The following is a 19073-nucleotide window of genomic DNA, read 5'->3' on the forward strand; positions in this document are numbered from 1 at the left end:
TGACCATATTCAGTTGTTAGCAAATTATTTCTTACATTAAAACCAGTCTCGGGGCGCCTGGGTGGCGCAGTCGGTTAAGCGTCCGACTTCAGCCAGGTCACCATCTCGCGGTCCGCGAGTTCGAGCCCCGCGTCGGGCTCTGGGCTGATGGCTCAGAGCCTGGAGCCTGTTTCCGATTCTGTGTCTCCCTCTCTCTCTGCCCCTCCCCCGTTCATGCTCTGTCTCTCTCTGTCCCAAAAATAAATAAACGTTGAAAAAAAAAAAATTAAAAAAAAAAAAAAAAAAACCAGTCTCACTTTCCTACCTCTAACCTCTGCTAGTCCCAGTTGTACCTTTCACAGCAACACGGGGTGCTGCAAAGCCAGCATGGACCCTCTTTCCCCAAATGTAAACTTCCGTTTCTTCATCTCAAGCCTGAAGTGTTTTTGCCTCAAGATTTCCTCATCTGTCATGATTTTAAGACACCCTACTATAGCGGTAGGCTTCTTTTGAGAGTGTTCTAGTTTATTAATTTTCTATCTGTTGCCATGTGACCATCAGAACCTGTTCATTTACTGGGATGCCTAGGTGGCTCAGTCAGTTAGGTGTTTGACTTCGGCTCAGGTCATGATCTCACCATTTGTGAGTTCAAGTCCCATCCATGTCCGGCTCTGTGCTGAATGCTAGGGAGCCTGCAGCCTGCTTTAGATTCTGTGTCTCCCTCTCTCTCTCTGCCTCTCCCCTGCTTGCACTCTCTCTCAAAAATAAACAAACATTAAAATAATTTTAAAAAAAACTGTTCTAATGACAACTAGCATTTGTCATGTTTTTGTTGTTGTTTTTGTTTTTAAGTTCTATTCAACCTTTATTTAGTGAGAGAGAAACTTAGTATCAATTATTATAAATTATTTTTTCGTGATATTTAGAAATGTCAGTGATCCCCCTTGACTTTTTTCCTTGAGCCCTCCCCCAAATAAGCTCCATTTAGAGTGGTATTTAATTTCCCAAAGATTTCTTAAAGTGAAAGAACAGAAGTTGAATTTATCACAGCATTTCCTTTACAATTCCCCAATTAGGTCTTTTACTGGCCATGCTGACATCAGTTTTCCTCTCTCTCCCTGCTAACTTTATTCACCTTCTTAGCTATTGCCATTTTTCTCCCACCTCTGATTTTTCATTCATCCCTCCTACTCCCAAAACCCCTCTCCCATTTTTCGTCAGAGTAATTTAGTACTGTCTTACTTCAATCTCCAACACCCCACACACCACCCCCTGCACTACTGTTTTTAAGAGTGCCAGAGACCATTACAATGATGATGACGATTTTGTGTGTGAGTGCTCAGCAAACCAAAGAGTCTATAGTCAGTACAGCTCACCCGTCTTAGAAAGAAATGGGAGACCATAAATAACCCTTTTTCTGTCACAGGTTCAGATTCAAAGAAGAGATTTCTTACATGCTCTGGTGCTGGATCATTTTCCTTTTGACAGTTATGTTAGCAGTTGCTGGTGCAAACCAGAGTTAACTACAACCATGTTTCTGGCTATTTCCAAAGAATGGATTTTTAACACCTCTCCTAGACTGGCTGTCTAGGAAGTTGCCAGCGTGGTAGATCTTGGTGTTGGCAATGACAACATAAAACAAGATGATGTAACCTGATTAGTAAAGAAGACAATGGCATTCTGTACTCTATAATTGGCCATGATATTCCAATAACTAAATAGTTGTTGGATTAGTTTGATCCTGATGCAGTTTGCTCAATATTTTTTTTTTTATGTCAATTGCTGACACCATTATGCACTCATGAAACTGATTTTTAAACTCAAGTACCTAATAATTTACACCTAAAATTCTTCTTGCTAGTAGTTTGGGACTTAAACCCTAACCTAGAGGGATACATTTAAAATCAATTCAGATGGGTGCCTGGGTGGCGCAGTCGGTTAAGCGTCCGACTTCAGCCAGGTCACGATCTCGCAGTCCGTGAGTTCGAGCCCCGCGTCGGGCTCTGGGCTGATGGCTCAGAGCCTGGAGCCTGTTTCCGATCTGTGTCTCCCTCTCTCTCTGCCCCTCCCCTGTTCATGCTCTGTCTCTCTCTGTCCCAAAAATAAATAAACGTTGAAAAAAAAAAAATCAATTCAGAGACATTATATGTATTTATTCCTTTTCCCAGATATGGATCATTGCAATTTTAACAAGTAGATGTCAATGTTCTTATATAAAACCCTGATTTTCTTTTAATGTTTACCAGGGCAGGACAAAACATGATCTGGCACAACAATTTAAGGCTTCTGTCCAGTGTAACACCCATCTATCAGAAGAAAACCCAGCTATTCAAAAGTGAAGAAAATATTTATAGATATTAATAGGTATAAAACACTCATGTGATTTTTAAAATCAGAAGATTGAATCATTGGGGCACCTGGGTGGCTCAGTCAGTTAAGGGTCCGACTTCGGCTCAGGTCATGATCTTGTGGTTTGTGGGTTCGAGCCCCACGTCGGGCTCTGTGCTGACAGCTCAGAGCCTGGAGCTGGCTTCAGATTCTGTGTTTCCTTCTCTCTCTGCCCCTCTCCTTCTCATGTTCTGTGTGTCTCTCTCTAACATAATAAACATTTTTGAAAAAAGATTGCATCATTTATGTCCCGAGACATTATCAGAGGTGTATCCACTGCATTTTTTTTTTAAGTAGAGGATCTCTTCTGTAGTTCAAAATCCTTAAGAAGTGGAAGAAAACGACAATAAACAAAGCAAAGCTTATGTGCCAAGTATAGTTCTATGTTTCAAAGACTTCCTAAACAGGTGGAATACAACAGGACAGTGCTGAAAATGATACAAATAACTCTTCATCAGAATTTCACATCTATGTCATAACACTAAAGAAGATTGGGACAAACTAGAAATGATTTATTTGAAACAAAAACTATAGTTTACTATCTCCTAAAAACAAAACAAAAACAAACAAAAAACAAAGCAGGCCTTTCAAAATGATTTATCATTGTTATCTAATAAGAGATGGGATTATTTCAAGATGAAGAAGTCAAAAGAAACTATTTGCAGTTACATCATACATGTCCCTTCACATTCTCAAGGCAGGTATAAACTTGGAAACAGTTTATCAACAGCATGAAAAATTTGCACAAAAGTCTATTTGGGAAATCAATGATAATACCAGGAATGCACTTTGTGTAATCAAAGTCTTTTTAAAATAAGATTATGACAAAGATCAAGTGTAAAATAAAGTTCAATAATTTTTCAATTTTTCAGTAAGGCTAAATTTTGTTTATGAAGTATTTAGTTTCTTTAATACATTAGTATTTATTGTCTATTAAAATTGGGTGGTTTTTTTTTTAATGTTTATTTATTTTGAGAGAGGCAGAGACAGTGTAAGCAGGGGAGGGGCAGAGAGAGAGGGAGACAGAATCCTAAGCAGGCTCCACGCTGCCAGCGCAGAACCCAATGAAGGGCTCAAACCCATGAAACTGTAAGATCATCACCTGAGCCGAAATCAAAAGTCCACGAGTCGGATGCTTAACCAACTGACCCACCCAGAAGCCCCTAAAATTGTTTTAAAGGGGAATACATCATTTAATTTGTTTCATGTTCTGTTTTAACGCTTACTTCTTATACTGAAAATGTATTCAATGTTTTTTCACTATTGCAAAATAAACCTTAAACACCTTTTTTTGGCACTATGTGAAACAAATACTAACTAATGTTACCAGTAATTACTATTTTGATCAGGTCTTGTAACCACTAGAATGGTGTTTTCTTTGGTTTGGTTTTGCACTAGCAGCTGCCTATGCAGTGAAACATATTCTCATTCAAATCACACTCCATTAGCATTAAATTCAACAGACACTGTAAAAAAAAAATTAAATGCTTAGAAATGTATTTCCCATTTCCTTGATTTTGCAAGTCAGCAATCTTATCACAAAAGTTCGGTGAAGATTCATGGATTTCTAGTGGTCACTATGTTTTTTTTTTTTTTTTTTTCAATTCTTACAAACTCTAATAATCAATTTTACATGGAAAATGATATTAAATCTTACTGGAAGTCAACAAAATAAAATTTCATTTTTACTGCGTTAGATTGGAAAGTTTTACAGTATGGATAACATCTATATGTATGGCATAGGTCACCATATATTGGAGTGTCATTAATCTCTTTTGATGCTATTATGCATTATTCATTGCAATTTTAAAAGTGTATTATCTTTGGGGCATCTGGGTAGCTTAGTCGGTTGAGTGTCTGGACTTTGGCTCAGGTCACGATCTCGCAGATTGTGGGTTCGAGTGCAGCATAGGACTCTGTGCTTATGGCTCAAAGCCTGGAGCTTCTTTGGATTCTGTGTCTCCCTCTCTCTGCTGTTCCCTGACTTGCACTCTGTCTCTCTCTCAAAAAATAAACATTAAAACTATTTTTTTAAGTGTATTATCTTTACCAGAAATATTTTTGCTGTCAGTAATACTAAAATCTATCAGTAATACTAAACATGTTTTCTGGGATACATGTAGAAGTCAGTTCTTTGCAGTGTCATTGTGAACAGTTTATTAAGCCACATTAGCCCATGCTATGGAATAGTCTTTGGCCATTCAGAGGACCAAAGGAGAGATTCTACACATCCTTTTTCAAAGATCTCCTTTTTATCCTTGGAGTCTCCCTGTGAGCACCTATTAATGCAGAAACTTTTCATTTTGATCATATTTATTGTAAAGTATTTCTCAGATGACACCTTTCCATCAGATCACACTCCCGACCTGAACACTTCTCTAGCCCCTCCAAAAATAAGCAAACTTGTCCTTTAAAAAAAAAAAAAAAAAAGTTATGTTATCCAAAACGTCTTAAGACAAGTGGAAAAGAAGGTACCTTCTACCCCTTTTTGACATACTAATCATTTTCCCAAGTTTGAAAAGAAAAGAGTTTGCATTTACTTCTACAAGCTTGCTCTTTTTAAATTATTTAATGGGCCACTGAAATAATGGCCATGGAGTCTGGGGGACTTGTCTTCTGGCTGACGTGTTCATCGACAATGTTTAGAGTTCCGGAATGCCTCGGGGAAATAAATACTTTCAAAACAGCCTCTCTTTAATATCTGTTTCAAGGGAAAGAGGGACATTGGCGATGCTGAGACGAGGAGATTTTTATTTCCATAATTTAGTTTGAGTGTCTCAAAGCACAGTTAGTTTGATTTGTCTTCTTACGTTCCGGACCACAGGTGTTTCCCATTAAGACAAGCAAGCTGACTTTAACGGAATCCAGCAGCGCAGTGGGCACAGAATGCCTTCTGTGAACTGCCAATAATTATTTGTCCTGGCTTTGTTTCTGGAGATTCTACTTAAATTGGTTCAAAAGCTGATAATCTGTTTCATCCCTAAAGATTAACCCCTTAAAAAAAAATGAGTGTGCTTCCACATAATTGGACTGAATAAAAGAGCTCTCTTAATATCGTTGTTAAATTAGAGAATGATTTTTAAAGTGTGATAAAAGGAGGCTTCGGAAGAGCACTCAATATGTAGCACCGCTAATAAAATAGCTTCATCAATTCGCTCAGTCTTTGCAGCCGACAATGGGATGAGTTATAAATCTAAACCGGCTAGTACCTAAATGCTCATATTATAAAACATGCTGACTGCTGACTCTGCTTTAGAATATGAATTTAAACTTAAGACATCATTTACCAACTTATTCTAATTTGCAGTCCTCTGTGAACCAAGATGTACTTTTAAGAATTTGCTTCTCAGCAATCCCCTGGTCCTAAAGTGGCCACAGTCTCTTCCCAAAGAGTGGATAGATGGACATACTTCAACACCCATTGGATTTGCTCAGACAATGCTAGTTGAATTGCAATTTTACTCTAGCTCACTTACTTTCCTTTCATTTGAACTGCATTTATTGGCAGCTTCTACAGAGGGCTTGCGTGAATCCACACTCTTTAATTTTTTTTTTCAACGTTTATTTTGGGACAGAGAGAGACAGAGCATGAACGGGGGAGGGGCAGAGAGAGAGGGAGACACAGAATCGGAAACAGGCTTCAGGCTCTGAGCCATCAGCCCAGAGCCCGACGCGGGGCTCGAACTCCTGGACCGTGAGATCGTGACCTGGCTGAAGTCGGACGCTCAACCGACTGCGCCACCCAGGCGCCCCGAATCCACACTCTTTAAAGATAACGGAACTGGAAAGAAAATCTGCACTTCTTTACTGTCTCTGAATAGAAAGTAGATCCCACATAGACAACTTAGCTGGTTTAGGAATATTAAAGTCACCACTCCAAGTTAGTCATTTGAAGTATAGCTCTTGGAAGAGTCTCAGGAAGACTTATCAGGACGAGACAATTTTGAAGATAAAACTAAGGCTATATTGAATTAACATTATTCCTTATTTTTTCAACCAATAAATTTGTACTACACTATGACTAATATGTATTAATTAGCCTTCACGGGTTTAGTTTAAAAGCATATATTTTAGTACAAAAAATTAATACATTTGTCATCAACACTAGTAAAATAAAAACTAATTTAGAATCAAGATTAAAATTAAGACATTATGTGAGGCTTAACTCAGCTACTATCATTTATTTTGTAATCCATAGTCCACAAAGATGCTTGAGGAGCCATTGGACCCCAGACAGGAAGATAGAAAGAAAGTACCTACTGATTTTAAATTAGTTTACTTGTCAGATTCAGAAAAACTTCCAGGAGACTTAGACTTAGCAAGGGTTATTCAGAACTACTGCAGAGAATCTTGGAATCATAGAGAATGAAAATATTATAAACAATATAGAAAAGCAGAGGTCCAATTTTTCAAAACAAGGGGAAAATACAAGATTCTTAAAACTATGGGCACTAACTATATTTCTGTGGAAAAACTGTGTGATACAGTAATTAAGCAAATGCTTTGCATACACTAACAGTATAAAGAGGGGATTCATAAAAATCAGGGACATCCAGAAGATTAAGTCAAACTAAGTTAAACACCATTTCCTTTTTGACAGGGTTACTAGCAGTTAATACAGTGAATACTAGAGAATATTTTGCCTTCAAACAATCTATTATCTCTAAGAATAATGTAAGAAATGATAAGTTAAAAAAGACTTGGGGGCCATATGACAACTGCCATCAAGGACTATGACAGCTAAAACTTTATGGTCTTCCTATCTTCATCCTCTGCTTACAATGCATGACTTCGAATTTCCTGACTTCATCCGTTTCTCCCTCCAGCAATGGATGTAATGACGAGCACCATACATACAGCTCCACTTGGGTCTGTGGCTTGCATTCGCACCTCCCACCATGGGATTTTTCTGCGGACTCCACCCTGAACATTCATTTGGCACTCCCACAGGCACAACCCAGAATTTCAGAGGATTAACACCATTGGAGGCAAAACACTGACCACTGGCCTACAGGAGCAAATTGACAAATACATCCTACCTGGTCCTAAGATGCATTTCACACAGATTCTCACACTCTCGCACAGAATTGAGGAATTATTCGCCAGTAATAGAGCCAACCCGATAATACATTCTCCTACTGGTTCTATCTCCTTCTCTGCTCTGTGACCCTTTCTTCCCCCAAGCCTTTCTAGGCCTCACAGTTTTTCTAACCTAGTTTGGTCGCTTGAATTGTTCTCGGCACCTGGATCTTTCTTATAAAAGATCTCAGGCTACATCCAAATTTCACTCATCCGAAAGGTAAATGTGCAAAACAAAAAATGTTAGGTCTTCATAGCACATCTAATTATCATCCTCCTTCTTTCTCTAGTTGCCCACATTTAAGTTCCCATACCATCACCAGCCACTACACAACAACAGTCTGACCACAACATAGCTCTAAAAGTCTTCCTCCAACACCATCAAGGACATCTAATTGCCAAGTAAAATGGACACCTGTCAATTTTATTCATTGATTTTTGGTTCTTTGACAGGCCGCACAATCTTAAGACTGTTTAGATTTTGCTGACGCCATGCTCTCCGTTATTTTTGTTGTATTTTAGTATCCCTAACCACTCCTTTGTAGGTCTTGTATTGTATTCCTTCTCTGCCTGCCTATGTTACATCTGCACAGGTTTTCTTCTCCAGCAGCAAGGTCATTCACACTCCTACTTTGAGCAATAGTCTGTCCCATCTGTTTATGCACCCAAATCTTTCTAGAACTGACTTCATAGAAGAATTTTAACTTCATTTCATCTAGCTCTATGACCCATAGGCAATAAAAGTTTAATATGTTCAAAACTTGTATTCATGATTTTCCCTAAGCTCTCTCATAAAATTGCCTTTCCTCTACCCTTTTGCATCTCCACTGTTTGCCTACTGTCATAAGTCGATCCAGTCAGAATCACTGGAGTCATTGATTCTTTTCCTCTCAAACTAATTAAAGACTTAGAGATTCATCTTCTAAATAGTGCTTGACTACATCTCCATTACCATTTCCCTGATATTGTCCTCTGTTACTTGCATTATCACAATATATTCCCTAGAAGTTAATTATAATATTTATCATATCCATCACTTTTCCTAAGGGAAACTGTGCTTATAAAAGGGGCAGCTCCGTGTAGTGATGTATATAACCCTGTTTCCTCTGCTTATGATTTGACTTGGGTGGGGAGTATACAACCTAATGTCAAAAAACACCTTCAGGGGTGCCTGGGTGGCGCAGTCAGTTAAGCGTCCGACTTCAGCCAGGTCACGATCTCACGGTCCGTGGTTCGAGCCCCACGTCGGGCTCTGGGCTGATGGCTCAGAGCCTGGAGCCATGTTTCCCCCGTTCATGCTCTGTCTCGCTCTGTCCCAAAAAAAAATAAAAAAACGTTGAAAAAAAAATTAAAAAAAAAAAAAAAACACCTTCAGAGTCTGATGTGAAGAGCTAAGTTTAAGTTGGGTTACCCAGATTTCTAATGTAAAGGCATTGTAGAATATGAAGAGAATCATCCAGTAAACTAGAGGGGCAGGAAATAAAAGGACTGCCAATGTAGAAACAACCTAAGAGGACATAATGGACTATTATTAAGCTAAAGTTACAAGGAGGCCAATGTTACAAGTGCGGAGAAAGCAGGAGGCAGAGGATAAAGCAGAAGGTGACAAAAAATCTCTGGAGGCAAGATTAGACCTACTGAGATGCACATGGAATAAAACATTAGAGTTGAGTTACATTATTAGGGACATACTTCTGTGAAGTCTTGACACTAAGGTCTAGTACAGTGTCTATTACAGTTCCTGTTCTTACATGTGAACACAGGTAAGAAACCCCATTACCTTTGTTTCTTACAACCAAATAGGTCTACCCAGGGTATATTCACTGGTTTGGCATTCCCTGCTCTCTCACTCCCAATATCCAACACAGATAGTGTGATGTCAAGTAATACACCTACTCTAAGCTGTTCCCCTGCTTTATTCTCTCCCCATATTAGCGAAAGGCGGTGTAAGTTCCTAAGCATGTCTTCTGAGATCTGACCTCCGTGTGGCTCTCCAGACTCTTATCACTCCTTCCTCCCTTTCCCCTCATAATTCGTACTCAGGCAACACTGCCTTAGAATATGCTCTTTCACCACAGTGTGCTTTCGCTCCTACTGTTCACGATTACCAAAATGTTTAATTTTCTCTTCCAGATGATTTTATTCATGTGCAAAACACTGTTCATGTGTAACTGAATTTAGCTCTTTCCTATCATCTGTACATAGACTTTTTTTTGTTTTTTAAGTTTATTTTCAAGAGAGAGAGAGAACGCGCGAGCATGAGCAAGGGAGGGGCAGAAAGGAGACAGAGGATCTGAAGTAGGTTCTGTGCTGTTAGTACAGAGCCTGACGTGGGACTCAAAATCACGAAATGTGACATCATGACCTGAGACAAAACCAAGAGTCAGACGTTTAACCGACTGAGCCACCCAGCACCCCTGTACATAAACATTTTGTAATGGATACCACATTGTATTTATTTATTTATTCATTTTAAATTTTAGTGTTTATTCATTTTTGAAAGGCAGAGAGAGCATAAGCAGGGGTGGGGCAGAGAGAGTGGGGGACACAGAATCTGAAGCAGACTCCAGGCTCTGAGCTGTCAGCACAGAGCCCGACGCGGGGCTCGAACTCACGAACTGAGATCATGACCTGAGCTGGAGACGGCTGGCCAACCGACTGAGCCACCCAGGTGCCCCCCACATTGCATTTAAATTAGCAGGCTTCCTCCATCTCTGTCCCTCTTCAATAGAATATGACCTAGCAATTGCCTCTTTTTTATCCCTAGAGAAAAGCATTAAACAAGACATGCAAGAGAATCTCAGTAGATCCTCCATTGTTAGAATACACACTTTGCTTCTTTTGCCATTCTACCATATTCTTTGTCTTGAGTTTCTTTTAACTCATTCTGATTTATCAAAATCTTACTCTTAACACACTCATAAAAGTCTTGGTGCAGTAGATTATGCCTGACCTTTGGACAGCGATGCTTTAATTCCATATTCATCATTTTAAAAGTATGCAATTACTGGCAAGCTCTTTCATTCTCTGGGCCCTATTTTTCCATATTTGTAAAACAGAAACAACCCCTCTTTTAAAAGTTGTTTATTATATGAGGTAATACATTTAAAAAGGATTAGAAAACCTGTCCCTTTCCTTTCCTCCTGTGAAATTTTCACCATGCTTAGAATTCTTGTCATAGACTGTATTTCCATCTGCGTTTCACAAGAATCCTTGTGTACATAACAAATTCTCTGTGAGTAACTTGGGGATAAGATGGAAAGGGGAGATATAGTTTGTTACTATTTCCTTATATCATTGCATACAGAACATTTACTCATACACACTAATAAACACACACCCACATGTGATTAGCTTGAAATTTATCAGGATTTATAAATATAAAGCTGAAAGAAATTGCTGTAGATCCTATGTCAGAATCAAGATTCAAAAGAACTCAATGGGTTGAAATTAGAGTTTGAAATTTTCATGAACCAATTAGTCCTAAGTTTTGAACAGTACAGTCAGTGAATTCTAGGAGACATGTCTTAAAGTGATTTATTTTTACATTAGAATTGGCCAGTTTTACATTAAGTTGCTAAACCAACTAACAAGTAGTAGCCTGGATTAATTAAACTCTCATTAGCCTATAATATTATAGATTCAGTGTACTTTATCTTCTCCACACTGCACTTGGAGCAGTTTGTTCGGTCTTGGAAGCCTCGAAACAGAACTAGAATTTTCCAAGGAAGGGCAGCCAGTATCATGAGAGCTCTATAAATGTACATATTCTATAGCTCAGCCAAAAAACTGAGGTTGTTTAGTTTGAAGAACCAAAGATAGAAAGAACATGACATGTGACGGCAAGAATTTGTCGACAAACGAATGACTGTCGTTTGAAAGATGTTCGATTTAGCCTCTGAGATTCTCAATGACAGAATTATACCAATGGAGAGAAAATGAGGAGAGGCAGACATTGACTTAATAGGAAGAACTTTACATGACAACTTTTAGAAACGACAATAAACAGACTTGCCTAGAAAAACAGTGAGTTCCTATGAACTGGGAGGTTCAGATTAGGTAGTAAGAGTGTTGTAAAGGGAGAATTTTCCTTTAGAATAAGAAATTCAGTTAGAGAATATCCAGTAATTCTTTGAACACTAAGTTTCAATGAATCTAGTGAAACATAATTTAAAGACTTTATGCAGTAAATACTCATCCCAATTGAAAATTTCAAAGATAAACATAGTTTACAAGTATTTACTAATTGTCTCAGTGCAAATGAGGTCAGCAAGTCAATGTAAAGACAAGAATAAATAAACCTTAGATTCACGCAAGCAATGTACTTTTAATCATTTGTAACTTTGGAAAACAAACCAAAAGCAGCTACATTTATGAAACATTGAGATAACTGGTTCTATATCTGTTACACTGTGTACATGTCCATTAACCTAATTAACTCTGAAATCTAGTAATTAACTGACCCATGAAATCACAAGCCAATGAATAAATGAACTTTTCAAGATTGAAAGAAAAAGTCATTGATTTATGCTTGGCAAGGCCATCTTTAGAAAGTACATTCATACCTTGAATTTTACATGAAGTTATGTGAATTGTACAATTAGGCAATATGCATTTAGCTACAGTCAACAGGGTTCTGATTTGACTGCCAATTAGGGCTGCATGTTGACTACCACTTAAGTGAAATATGATGTGGAGGGTAAAAGATTACCTCATCAAGTCTGCATCCGTCTTTTTTTCTAACAGACTCAAGCCTACGTTCGGTGTGCAATTAAATCACAAAATACTAGACATAGTGTGACCTCTGTGGCAAGTATCAGTGTATATATTCACTTCCTAGTTGACAAGCAGTACAGTTATTTTATAGAACTTCAACCGGTACGCAGTTCTAAGACTCCTACAGAATTATGTAGGATAAAAACTCCAAATAAGCTCTGGGTTTGATTAAAAAACAGAAAGAAAGAAAAGGTGGGGCCTGAAATGCTTGATTGAGGAACAGGTGAGGTTAAAAATGACTGAAGAGTTACCGAACTCATTTTGACATGTTTTAAATAATGGCCGGAAAATACAAGGCCACGTGCAGCGCAGTTAAATCTTTCCCACTCGTTAATAGAGGGGATACAAAGGTCACTGCTGTGCAAAGAGAATTGACTAATCCCTCCGATGCATGGTGTATCCAGTACCCCTTTTATTTAATTTTGTGGAGGAAAGCTGGTCTGAATTAGGCCTTCAATAATTATTGCAGGGGCCTGACACAAACCTTAACAAGTCCCATAATGGCCTATCTATATATTCAGGCCAATTATTACAGACTGACTCATGCGGCTAGGCTGCAGACATTCTGCTGTTCACTCAAAACCTTTTCTGAATTATTCTCCATTTCACACGACACAAAAGAAAATAGTTGTGTTAATTAGAGAAATAAGCAGAATACCACCCATGGGGGGGAAAATAGCTGATTCTTAACGCTATGTCTAAGTAAAATGTGAGCAATTTCATTTTTGAAGACTGAAATCAGGCTTGAAGTTGCAATTATACTCTTACTGGCAAGCTAAGATATTAGAAGAGATGCAATACACGTCTTTAAAAAGCACAAGGACAGGGGACCACATTGTAAGTAAGGCCAAGACCAGCCTTCTAGTCTATGAATGACAGCAACGTTATAAAGCGCTGGATCCATCTCTCCGGGAAAGTACAAAAAGAAGAGGAGAAATGGGAAGTGAGCAGTACTTCAATTCTTGCCACGGTATTAAAAAAAATATATATATAGTAATTTTTTTTTTCAAGGACAAGACAACCTGACATTTAACTCTTTCTCCCCAGTTAGGCTGAGCATTCCTAAGTAAAATACATGTATTGGTATTTAATTTACTACCCTTGGTGTAATGGCAACCCCAGGATGTCTTGTTACAAGGCCACCACCATCAAATATTTCTTTCACATCAGTAGCTAGGGAGCAAATGCTTCTGCCTTCTGATTTGAAGATGGCATCCTCTTTTTCTTATGTTTGCTTATTCATCACTGGAAGGTTAATATTAAAGTGACACTTAGTTTTTGCTTCTTTAGATCAAATTCTTTCCACAGCTGTTACTTAAATTTCATACACAGATTTTATTAAAATATATGAAAATGGAATCTGTGTTAAACATGACCTGTGTATGACCTTAAGCATAATGAAAATCAAAACCATTTCCCTTCTTTTTGTTACCAGTTTTTCATCCCCTGCTTAACAAGTTATTTCAAAATGTGCTTTTTCCCTCCCTGCAAAACACATCTTTGTGTCAAAAATGATGAAAATAGTGTAATGCTAAAAGAATACAGAAGCTCACTAGTATTTATTTATTGCTCAACACATGTTTCTCTTACTTTTGTTTTGTAAATCTTATAGATTTAAAATAAACTAGGAGACAGGGATGAGAGGTTGCCTTTCCACCTCTATAAATAATGCAGCTTACTAAATGCAAATGTTTCTTGTAGTCCAATGTTTCAAGGAGTAATTTTTTGCAGCTCTTTTGGGAGAAGGGGGTTTTATACATTTCCTTCTGAGTTTCTGGTATTTCTTTTTTAAATCTTCATTTCAGTTTTTAAAAAATGTTTATAAATCGTGCCTCATATGTCTGGTTTACAAAAGAAATACACTAAATACTACCATGTTTTCAGAGAAGAGCATTAAAATCAGGGTAAGGATGTGCTAGCAGTTTACTTTCAGCTTGCAAGTATTAAATATATATATGTATATGTGTGTGTGTATATGTGTGTGTGTGTGTATATATGTATATATATAGCCTCTGGGGGTAATGCAATCGCTTTCATATTTCTTCCCTAAAAAACAGTTTCTAGATTTAATCTATGCAATCCAATCAAAACCATACATCCACATAAAGCCTTTAAAAATACATTCTTTGGACACTGTTTATAGAAAAATTCACTAAAACCTTGACTACATTAAAAAAAGATCTGAGTAGAAAGCAACCTTGAGTAGTTTACCCTGAACTTTCCAAAACACCAGGAACAAATAGAAAAATATTTGGTCCCCAAAAGCTATCTGTTAATTTCTGGGTACCTAGTCTTTCTTTTTATTTTGGGGGGAAATCATTGCTGCTGTTAAAAGGAACCTTACAACAAATTAGTTTACTACAAGCCTCAAGGTCACTTGAAGCAGGACCATGACAAACATTCATAGTAAATGAAGAAAATGGACACACAAATACAGTTTTACTGAGAATAACATAACTCAGGAACAAATATGAACCATTCTGGTATTTTTTTCTGTGAGAAAATAAACCATAAGAATGTATAGATTTTGGAAAGTAGTTAAAATAGAATTACAACGAAGGGGACAGGGAAAGAAAGAAGGAAAAGAGAGAAGGTAGGAGAAAAAAGTGAAAGGAAGGAGAAGAATGAAAAGGAAACAAGGAAAAAAAGCAAAATAAGTGAAATAAAATGCTAATTCGGGGGAATTTGTTCACTGAACGTACTTCATATATCATCACAGATAGTGATACACGTGAGAAACATTCTTTAGATTCTCAACTGTAAATGATTATTTTTGTAAAGAAAGGGAAGAGATTTTAGAAAGACCTATATCAGTATCAATACAGCTAGAAATATCAGGGGAAGACAGGGTGAGGGGCATGAATAAAGGACTGGAATTTGTTTCAACAGATTAAAAGAATTTGGAAATTCATCGTCTAAATGCAACGTGTGTTCATTCATAGTACAGCACATAGAGCAGGGTAAGAGATGGAGAGCCATCTACTACCAGTTTCTCAGATCCTTCAAGATGGGATCCAGGGAATGAGGGCAGCAGGTAGCCCCTGGCTGTCAGCAATTTCAGGGTCTTCTGAGAAAAACCGCCCAGCCTAAGGTCCCACCCTTCTTTTCAGGGCCTGAATCTGGTACTGAGTGAGGTAGGGTATAACCACCCACCAGTTCTGCCCAAAGGTGGACATTGCCTCACAATATTCACTTCCAGGTTCCCCTCCAGGATGGGAAAGACTTTGTTGTCCTGTAGTGTAGCTCAGTTTTTTCCTCTGCCCCAAATTGCTTCCTCCTCCTCCTCTCTTCAGAAGGGAATCTAATAAATATATTCTCCACTCAACCTCCATTTTAGCCACTGCATCCAGAGAATTCAACCCATAAAAGTTGTCACCTGAAGCTTAGAAACACGAGAATATGAAATGGAAATTGTAATTTCATACTCACTACTTTTAAATACTCATTGTACTCTATTTAAAGGATAGTACAGAGCACTTTCTATTATCTCCCCATCATTTATTTAAACGCTGCCACCCTATTAGCTACAATTTAGATTCATTTTGTAGATGAAGCAAGCAGAACAGAGAAGTTACAACCATGAAGTCTACAAGGGACAAAGCTTAGAATCAGACCCCAGCAGTCTAATTCAAGAATCCACATTACTAGTTTTTCAAAATACTAGGATTCTTTAAGAGATAAAAAGTAACTTTTTTATATATGGTCCCACATAGCCAGATAAAAATGTGGGAAGTTCTATAACTCAAATATCCCCACGTCTGATGCCATGTAGGTAAAACATTTGGATAAGCAATAGAAATGTTTAGCTTTCATTTGGGATGTTTGATATTGAAAAACTTCAACACTTAATACACAAATTACTGCAATACAAGTACTGTGCTAGGTATGGGGGACAAAGAAAATTACTGTTACCTTCAAAAAGATACAGTACCAGAAGAATGCAAATTCAGCTCCATGTAGTCAGTGCTAAAAGGAAGGTACAAGATGCAGCCAATTCATAAAAGAAACAACAGCTCTGTCTGGAGAAGCCAGACAAGAGTGCTTTCCACACAGGACACAATGCTTGAGTGACCACATGAAAGGAGGGCATCCTTCTTAACAAAGGACACAGGCCAGCAAAAGCACAGAAGAGGATGGTATAAGGAAAGGAAGGTACATCCTTGGGACTGTAGGTAGATTTCTTTCAGTTTTAGAAAGAGAGGGGGGTGAGGGGAGACAGAGAGAGAGAATGTTAAGCAGGTTCCATGTTCAGCACAGAGCCCAACATGGGCTGGATCCCATGATCTTGGGATCATGATCTCAGCTGAAATCAAGACTCAGATGCTCAACCAACAGAGCCACCCCGGTGCCCCTGGGTAGATTCTTTTAGCGAGAGTTGCCTCCATGGCTCTACCACCTAAACTATTAACTACTTCTACAATATTTTTTTTTTTTCTGGTTCTAGATGAAACTTGAGTGGCACTGGTCCCATTTTCAGTGAGTTCTATATGTATGTTTTTGCTTCTCCATTTAAGAGGCAGGAGATAAATGCTGCCTCACCATAGAACCACATTAAAACGTTAAATGCACCAGACCATGTCCCACTCTCGATTCATAAGCACCCAGAGCATGCTAAAGACTCCTGCTCCATGTTCCAACAGCACTCAGTTTCTCCACTGGGAATACGGAACATCCTTCATTGTTTTTGCTTAACTCCATCTTCCCCACTAGACTACAAAATCCACTTGGCAGGAACTATCTCTATCTTGCTCTCCATTGGTGGAATTGCCAGTGTTTAGAACATAGTACTTAATAGGAACTTAATAGGCATTAACTAAATGAACGAAAATATTATTCACTATTATTTATAAAATTCAGAAACATTTACAGAGGACCTACCAGTTTCCAGGCACTCTGCGAGGCCATGGGACACAAAGTGAATAAGGCAGTCACTGCCTTAGTTTAGTCTAGACTTAAATATGCACAACTACCCTTTAGTTTTTTTTAATGTTTATTTTTTGCCAGAGAGAGACAGCGCATGAGTGGGGGACGGGCAGAGAGAGAGGGAGACACAGAATCTGAAGCAGGCTCCAGGCTCTGCGCTGTCAGCACAGAGCCGGATGCAGGGCTCAAACCCACAAACCAGGAGATCATGACCTGAGCCGAAGTCGGACGCTCAACCAAATGAGCCACACAGGTGCCCCAGGTGACCCTTTAAAAACCTGCTAGTAAGCATAAAGATCTCTACAAGGCTTGAAACTAAAGTCCAAAGATGTGACAAAAAACTGTATGAAACCAGTGCTTCCACTGGATGAAATGTTTTATATAATCACATATAATGTATCCAATTTGAATTTTAATAAATAGGTAGAAGTATTCACTGGGTACAGTGGAAAGGGAGTAGATTTTGGAGTAGGTGAAACTGAATTTAAAATGCTAGTTCTGCTATTCAGAAACTCTAGGACCTTGGGAATTTTAACTTACATATACCAGTGTCAATTGCCCTCTTTTTATTAATCAGGGTAATAATTCCCATTCCCAGATTTCTTTGTCTTACCTAAAGTTTCATACATAAAACATTTAACATACCTCCTAGGACCCAGTAATCATTTAATATTTGTTTCCTTTGCTAATTCTTAGGCTAACTTAAGTCTAGAACCCATCAGGGGAAGCACAGCTTCCTTCCTCTAAATCTCTCTCATGTGCAGAGTTCAAACTGTATTCCTGATGTCACAGTTTTTAGGAGAATTTATGAAAACACAGCAAAGGTGAGTTTCATGAAATGTTTCCTAATGCTCTAGCTAAATTATATTAATATAAATACTAAATAGCTTATTTTACTAACATTTCTCAACAAAAATGATTTGATTATTGTCACTATTCTGTGGTCTAATAAAAGGATAAATGGTGATAGCTTAGTTTCAGAAGGTGAATTACAATTTACAAGTGGGTATTTTGACATTTTTTTCCCGTAAGTATGTCTGGTAAAGTGATCACAAATCTCATCTAATCTACTGGTTCCCTAGCTCACTAATATTCAACTGTGAGGCTGACAGCAAAACAAAACAAAAATAATAACTAATGAGGGTATTGCAGTTAGTATAAAAGTTAGGTTGAAATGTAAGATTTGTGAGAAGTCTTAAGCCATTTTATTCTCAACCCTTTATTCTTTTAGCATTTATTCTCTGGGCTTTGTTTTCTTGTTCATCAATGAAATTTAGGGTAAGTCCCATGATTTTCTGCTTAGTCTCAGTCAGGGACAACCACCTATATTCAGTAATTTGATCTATACTTGTAATTATAAAAACTTTACTTGCTGTTCAAAGAGGTCCTCTCCCCTTGCTGTCTTGGACCAGACTCATGCTAAGCACCTGCACTGAGAGAATAGAGTAACTGGCATGCCCTTTCCCCATCCCTAATTTGTGACTTCACCCCTCTTCCTCCATTTTGCTCACTGATATTTCCTAACTTTTTTTTTTTTTTTTAGTTTTTTAATGTTTCTTTTTGACAGAGACAGATTTATTTTGACAGAGCATGAGCAGGGGAGGGGCAGAGAGAGAGGGAGACAGAATCAGAAGCAGGCTCCAGGCTCTGAGCTGTCAGCACAGAGCCCAGCAGGGGCCTCGAACTCACAGACCGCGAGATCATGACCTGAGCCATCGGACACTCAACCGACTGAGCCACCCAGGTGCCCCAAGATGTTTTCTAACTCTTATGGGGAGGAGGAAAAGAGGAAAGGGAAGAAAACTCTGTCTTGTTAAATCTGCCATGATCCATATATGGGGTCAGGGGTCAGGCTCTCTGGACAAGTCAGATATTTAAACTGACCACTTTATCTAACAGGCACAAATTAGTGGAGACACTCCCATCCC

Source organism: Prionailurus bengalensis, chromosome C1 (assembly GCF_016509475.1).
Source record: "Prionailurus bengalensis isolate Pbe53 chromosome C1, Fcat_Pben_1.1_paternal_pri, whole genome shotgun sequence".
NCBI lineage: Eukaryota > Metazoa > Chordata > Mammalia > Carnivora > Felidae > Prionailurus > Prionailurus bengalensis.